Genomic DNA, 8,235 nt, shown 5'->3' on the forward strand with positions numbered 1-8,235 from the left:
TGGAGTCTCATCCCGACTTGTGGGGGAATCATAGTCCCCATCATCCTTTCCTCACTGGGACAATGCTCTAATAATGAAGATCATCACACTTTTATTTACTTACAACTCAAGAATTACAACTCGATACTTAGAACAAAATATGACTCTATGTGAATGCCTCTGGCGGTGTACCGGGATGTGCAATGATTCAAGAGTTACATGTATGAAAATATTATGAAAGGTGGCTTTGCCACAAATACGATGTCAACTACATGATCATGCAAAGCAATATGACAATGATGAAGCATGTCATATTAAACGAAACAGTGGAAAGTTGCATGGCAATATATCTCGGAATGGCTATGGAAATGCCATAATAGGTAGGTATGGTGGCTGTTTTGAGGAAGGTAAATGGTGGGTTTATGGTATCGGCGAAAGTTGCGCGGCACAAGAGAGGCTAGCAATGGTGGAAGGGTGAGAGTGTGTATAATCCATGGACTCAACATTAGTCACAAAGAACTCACATACTTATTGCAGAAATCTACAAGTCATCAAAACAAAGCACTACATGCATGCTCCTAGGGGAAGGGTTGGTAGGAGTTAATATCAAAGCTCGCGATACATCAAGATCGTGCCGAATCAAGAACACGAGAGAGAGAGAGAGAGAGAGAGAGAGAGAGAGAGATCAAATACATAGCTACTAGTACATACCCTCAGCCTCGAGGGTGAACTACTCTCTCCTCGTCATGGAGAGCGCTGGGATGATGAAGATGGCCACTGGTGATGATTCCCCCCTCCGGCAGGGTGCCGGAACAGGGTCCCGATTGGTTTTTGGTGGTTACAGAGGCTTGCAGTGGCGGAACTCCCTATCTAGGTTATTTTCTGGGGATTTAGGGATTTATAGAAGAGGTTGGCGTCGAGAACAAGTTAGAAGGCCCCTCGAAGAGTCCACGAGGCACAGGGGTGCGCCCCAGGGGGTGGGGGTGCCCTCCACCCTTGTGGGGCCCACGGGACTCCCCTCCAATAACTTTTCATTCTAGTATTTTTTATATTTTCCAAAAAATCTCCGTTGATTTTCAGCGCATTTCGAGAACTTTTATTTCTGCCCCAAAAACAACACCACGGTAGTTCTGCTGAAAACAAAATCATACCAAAATCATGTAGAAATATTATAAACATGGCATGAATACATCAAAAATTATAGATATGTTGGAGACGTATCACATGGGAGTGGCTCACCATCATAAGAAGAAGCGCCAGTCTCCTGAGTCCTTCAACTGGGAGCTAAACTCACACATTTAAATCTCGCCTCATATTCAAAGACTTGATTTTGGAGATCATAGATTTGGCTTTGCCGAAAATTGAATTGCTCATTGAAGGTGAATACGATGTCCTTCATGGATTTGCCATCCACCTTGAGATCACGGGTGAAATCCATGATCAAGAGATGATTGGCATTGAGTACACGCTCCACCATCCCCTTGCACTTGAAGACCTCCTGCTCCATGGCTTCTGATACGTCTCAAACGTATCTATAATTTTTGATTTTTCCATGCTATTATATTATCTGTTTTGAATGATTATGGGCTTTATTATACACTTTATATTACTTTTGGGACTAACCTATTAACCGGAGGCCCAACCCATATTGCTGTTTTATTGCCTTTTTCAGTATTTCGAAGAAAAGGAATATCAAATGGAGTCCAAACGGAATGAAACCTTCGGCAAAGTTATTTTTGGAACAGAACCAATCCCAGGAACTTGGAGTGCAAGCCAGGGGATCATCGAGGAGGCCACGAGATAGGGGGGCGCGCCCACCCCTCTAGGCTCGCCCTACCCTCTTGTGGGCCCCTCGAGGCTCCCCCGACCGACTTCTTTCGCCTATATATTCCCTCGTACCCTAAAAACATCGAATATCAAGATAGATCAGGAGTTCCGCCGCCACAAGCCTCTGTAGTCACCAAAAACCTCTCAGGAGCCCTTCCCGGCACCCTGCCGGAGGGGGGATCCTTCACCGGTGGCCATCTTCATCATCCCGGCGCTCTCCATGACGAGGAGGGAGTAGTTCACCCTCGAGGCTGAGGGTATGTACCAGTAGCTATGTGTTTGATCTCTCTCTCTCTCATGTTCCCTCTATGGCACGATCTTCATGTATCGCGAGCTTTGCTATTATAGTTGGATCTTATGATGTTTCTCCCCCCTACTCTCTTGTGATGAATTGAGTTTTCCTCTTGAAGTTATCTTATCGGATTGAGTCTTTAATGATTTGAGAACACTTGATGTATGTCTTGTCGTGCTTATATGTGGTGACAATGGGATATCATGTGCCACTTGATGTATGTTTTGGTGACCAACTTGGGGGTTCCGCCCATGAACCTATGCATAGGGGTTGGCACACGTTCTTGACTCTTCGGTAGAAACTTTGGGGCACTCTTTGAAGTACTTTGTGCTATTTGAATAGATGAATCTGAGATTGTGTGATGCATATCGTATAATCATGCCCAGAGATACTTGAGGTGACAATGGAGTATCTAGGTGACATTAGGGTTTTGGTTGATTTGTGTCTTAAGGTGTTATTCTAGTACGAACTCTTGAATAGATTGATCCAAAAGAATAACTTTGAGGTGGTTGCGTACCCTACCATAATCTCTTTGTTTGTTCTCCGCTATTAGTGGCTTTGGAGTGACTCTTTGTTGCATGTTGAGGGATTGTTATATGATCTATCTATGTTATTATTGTTGAGAGAACTTGCACTAGTGAAAGTATGAACCGTATGCCTTGTTTCCTACCATTGCAATACTGTTTACGCTCACTTTTATCGCTTGCTACCTTGCTATTTTTATAATTTCAGATTACAAATACCTTTATCTACCATCCATATTGCACTTGTATCACCATCTCTTCGCCGAACTAGTGCACCTATACAATTTACCATTGTATTGGGTGTGTTGGGGACACAAGAGACTCTTTGTTATTTGGTTGCAGGGTTGTTTGAGAGAGACCATCTTCATCCTACGCCTCCTACGGATTGATAGACCTTAGGTCATCCACTTGAGGGAAATTTGCTACTGTCCTACAAACCTGTTCACTTGCAGGCCCAACAACGTCTACAAGAAGAAGGTTGTGTAGTAGACATAAAGCTCTTTTCTGGCGCCGTTTCCGGGGAGGTGAGTGCTTGAAGGTATATCTTTAGATCTTGCAATCGAATCTTTTTGTTTCTTGTTTTATCACTAGTTTAGTCTATAAAAGAAAACTACAAAAAAATGGAATTGAGTTTGTCTCATACGCTTCATATTTTTAATATCTTTCATGAGTATGATGGAAAGGAAAATTGTGCTCAAGTACTAGAGGAAGAATGCATTAGAATTTTGGTACTAGATCTTTGTATGATGAGCATGATTGCAATGTTGTTATTATCAATTCCTTGAATATCCATGATGCTAATGATATGCAAAGCCACAAGCTTGGGGAAGCTATGTTTGATGAATATGATATTTTTTGTCCCCCAAGTTTTGATATGCAAAGTTGTTATGATGAAAGCATGCCTCCTATTTATGATTATTATATTGATGATAGTGGGTTTGGAAGAGTGTCCACTTTATTTAGTGATTCCACTATCTTGGGAGAGGTTTCAATCGATTATGATGAGAACAAAGTTGCTACTTATGATGATTATTGTGATGAAACTTATGCTACAAAAAGTAGTGATTATTATATTTATAAAACTTGTCATGATTATGATTACCCTTTTTCTGAACATTACTCTTTTAATGTGGAAACAATTTTTAGTGTTCAAGTCTCTTATGATACTCCCACCATTCTGAATGAGAAGAATTTTGCTTATGTGGAGAGTAGTAAATTTTCCATGCTTGTAGATCATGAAAAGAATGCTTTAGGTGCTGGTTATATTGTTGAATTCATTCATAATGCTACTGAAAATTATTATGAGAGAGGAACATATGCTTGTAGGAATTGCAATAATGCCAAATTTCCTCTCTATGTGCTTAAAGTTTTGAAGTTATGCTTGTTTTGCCTTCCTATGCTAGTTGATTATTGTTCCCATAAGTTCTTTGCTCACAAAATTCCTATGCATAGGAAGTGGGTTAGACTTAAATGTGCTAGTCATATTCTTCATGATGCTCCCTTTATGTTTCAATTCTTATCTTTTATGTGAGCATCATTGTCATCATCATGCCTAGCTAGAAAGGCATTAAAGAAAAGCGCTTGTTGGGAGACAACCCAATATTTACCCTTACTGTTTTTGTGTGGCCACATGATTATGCTACTGTAGTAATCATGTTTTATAGCTTTTGTTTCAATAAAGTGCCAAGTAGAGCCTTTGGGAAGACTTGGGTGAAGTCTTTATGATCTTGCTGTAAAAAACAGAAACTTTAGCGCTCACGAGATTAGCTGCCATGTTTTACCAGATAGTGATTTTAGGTTGATTCTTTTTGCAGATGATTAATAGACAAATTCCTCAGGTCCACCAATTTATTTCATAATTTGTGGGGTTCCATAAGTATACGTTTAATACAGATTACTCCAGACTGTTCTGTTTTTGACAGATTCTATTTTCATTGTGTTGATTGCTTATTTTGATGAATCTATGGCTAGTATGTAAGGGTATGAACCATAGAAAAGTTGGAATACAGTAGGTTTAACACCAATATGAATAAATAATGAGTTTATTACAGTACCTTAAGTGGTGGTTTTATTTTCTTATACTAATGGAGCTTACGAGTTTTGTTTTGAGTTTTGTGTGGTTGAAGTTTTCAAGTTTTGGGTAAAGATTCGATGGACTATGGAATAAAGAATGGCAAGAGCCTAAGCTTGGGGCAGCCCAAGTCACCCCAAGGTAATATTCAAGGACAACCAAGATCCTAAGCTTGGGGATGTGTAACACCCCAGATGTAACATGTCCCATTTTGGCAAGATATCAACTTGACCTTCATCCATTTCTTGTGGGTTTTATCATGTTTGGCCTCATCTTGTTTGGTTATGTGTTTTATTCTTTTCATTGTCATTCTCACCTTATCATATTGCATTTTGTGCCTCTTGTCATTTTGCATCCCTTCCTCATCATGTGCTTGTTGTGATCTCATACATATTATGTTGTTGCATGTTCAATGCATAAATCTTGCATCACCACCTCCTCCTTCCCTCTACTTCCTTCTTTTGCCAAGTGACATTTTCCTTTCTCTTTTAAATGTTCATATCCTCCCTATAAATCTTGCTCCATGTCCTAAACCTCTCTGCCAAATATCTCCTTATTTGAAGTTGTTTTGGTCAGGTTCAAAAATGACACAAGTTTGAATTATATTCAAACTTGTCTTATTTTTCTACCTCTAAAAATGCCCAATGCAATTTATTCAAATAGTGGATAATCCCAGGAGCTTGGGAATATTTTCATAATTTCCAAATGCCTCTCCTAGTCCACTGGCCTTTATCGTTTCTTTAGTTGGTTATTTAAATAATCAGAAACTGGAAGGAAATGAGAAGGGGGACTTACCTCTCCTTACCTGGGCCTTCCCCTTACCTGCAGCCAGCAGAGCGCAGCAGCGCAGCCCAGCCGAGGCCTTTTCCCCCCGCCAGCCCAACTAGCACAGCAGCTCTAGCCGCGGCCATCCAGCCCAGCAGCCCCCTGTTTCCCTCTTTCTCCCTCGCCGGGCCCGCTTGTTAGCGACCCACGGCCTCACGCCTACCTGCTCCGTGCTGCCTCCGTCTCTGTTTCTGAGAGAGAGCGCACGCGCCCGCGCCGTGAGCTTCACGGACGTCGAGGCAGCGCCGTCTCATCCCCTCCTTTTAAGCCCCCGCGCCCTCCTAGGGTTTCCCTTTCCCCCCTCTCTCGCCGCCGCCACGGTAAGTCCTCGCTCGTGCCCCATAGCTGTCGCCTGCTTCATGGCCGAGGCGAGCTGGAGCTTGTCCCCGGCGTAGGATCCGCCAGCAGTGCCCCGCCTCCCTCCAAACGCTCCGGGTGATCGTCATCGTCTTCTTCCTGCTGTGAAACAAGGCAGAAGACGCCAAGTCCGGCTACTTGCCCGTCATCCTCTTCCTCCCCTGCTTCGTGGACAGCAGCCCCGCCAGGTTCAGAGCTCGTCTGCGTCGCCGCAGGCTCGTCTCCGTCATTGTCTTCTTGTCCTAGGGTAAGGAGGTATTCCTGGCTTCCTCCCTCCGCCTTCTCAATGCTGGATGATCCCCGTAGGAGATGCTAGGATCGCGCCTTTGCCATGATCGGGATGCTCTGGCGATCTCCGCATTTTTTTGGTGTAAGGTTCAGTGGAACGCCATCGTTGCTCGCGCTTTGCCCCGCTCTAGTTTGCCTCGCTGCACCTTTTCTATCCCGCACCACACCATCCCTCGCATCACTCACGCCAGCGCAGCCTGCTGGCCCCGCGCTGTCCTGCTTGCTCGGCTGCCACGCGCTCGTGCTCTGCACCCCCTCCATGTAGCCTCTGCACGAGCTCGCGCTCCAGAATTTGCGGGCGCGCCGTTGCACCCCGCACTCCCTGGCCTATCCCGCACCCCCGCCGGTACCCCTTGGCTCCGGTGGTCGTCGTCGTTGCTCGCAGGCACCATCGGCGACTTCTCTGCTGCAGATGAGAAGGGACCCGTACCCGCTTCAGGTTTCCTCAACTAAACCAGAGCCCCTACCAAACCAACATCGCGTTCAAGCTCAACTGGTCGTCGCTCATGCCCACCACCAGGGAGACCTGGGTTCGAGTCCCAGGCTTTGCATATTTTTGCTGGACATTTTCTTTTCCATGTGACACTGACGCCTTGGCCCCTCGTGTCATACACACACCCAGCCACGTGGCCCATGGCCCTACCAGTCAGCCTAACATCTGGGTACAGCTTGGGTGCACCTAGCTTTCCCCACAGGTTTTCTATTTTATTCCATTTCGAAACATGCCAGTTTTGGAATATGCTAAGCTTTCCATTTAGGGCAGGTTTTAACTTAGTGCACTTGTGATGATTTTTCTACAACAACCCTAACATATTATATATGTTTTTGGGGTAGAAAAATCCCACCAATCTAGTGGTGGCATTAGTTTCTGCATTTGAGCAAGTTCATGGACATGTCATCTCAATCTATGTTGCTATTTTGTCCTTTATGTGTTTGTTCATGCAAATATGCTAGGTGGTTGTTTTGCACATGAGTAGCTTCATTTTCATGCCTACTTCATGCTAGCACTTGTTCCATGCCATGACATGCCTGGTAGTGAGTTAATCAAGCCTGTAGAGATGCCATGATGAATCTGTTTCTGCTATGTCTAGTAATTTCACTAAGTCTGTAGAACCTGTTATCTTTTGCATAATTGCCATGCTATTTTAGTCATGCTCTAGTGGTTTATAGATTGAGCTCAGTGTTCATGTTTCGTAGAGCATCTCTTGTACATCACTGCTATGCATTCTGTTCATATGTTTGGGTGTGATAGCTTATTTATACTTTGCATCCAAGTGGTCATGTTGCTGTTTTAAGAAGTTTGCATCATATCTTGTCGTGCTTGTCATTTGCAAACCGTGCACCCGAATCCGGTGATCTTTATATCGATTTCAACCAAAATCATCTCATCTTTCCAGCGGCATACTTGGTTTGCCAAGTTGATGCCTTGTTCATCATCTTTCCTTCCGAAGCACGCATACGCATTGCACATCACATCTCGCATATCATGACATGTATTGCATCATGTTGCTTGTGCATTGCACCGTGATTTATTGTGGTTCCTTTGCTTGTGTTCTTGCTTTGGGTAGAGCCGGGAGACGAGTACGTGCACGAGGAACCTGTTGAGTATGCTAACGAGGATCAAGCCTTTGACAACTCTGAGAACCTTGCAGGCAAGATGACCCTACCTTCGATATCACTTCTATCTTTGCTTGCTAGTACTCGCTCTATCGCTATGTTAGTTCTACCTGCCCTTGTTTACCATGCCTCCCTATTGCCATGTCAAACCTCTAACCACCTTGTCCTAGCAACCGTTGTTTGGCTATGTCACCGCTTTTGCTCAGCCCCTCTTATAGCGTTGTTAGTTGCAGGTGAAGACGAAGTTTGTTCCTGGTCGGAACATGGATATTTTGGGATATCACAATATCTCCTGTTTAAATTAATGCACCTTATATACTTGGGTGATTTATGGGACCCCCTTAACAGTTCGCTTTGAATAAAACTCCTCCAGCAAGGCCCAAACTTGGTTTTACCATTTGCCACCTAAGCCCTTTTCCCTTGGGTTTTCGCGAGCCCAAGGGTCATCTTTATTA

Source organism: Triticum aestivum, chromosome 1B (assembly GCF_018294505.1).
Source record: "Triticum aestivum cultivar Chinese Spring chromosome 1B, IWGSC CS RefSeq v2.1, whole genome shotgun sequence".
Lineage (NCBI taxonomy): Eukaryota > Viridiplantae > Streptophyta > Magnoliopsida > Poales > Poaceae > Triticum > Triticum aestivum.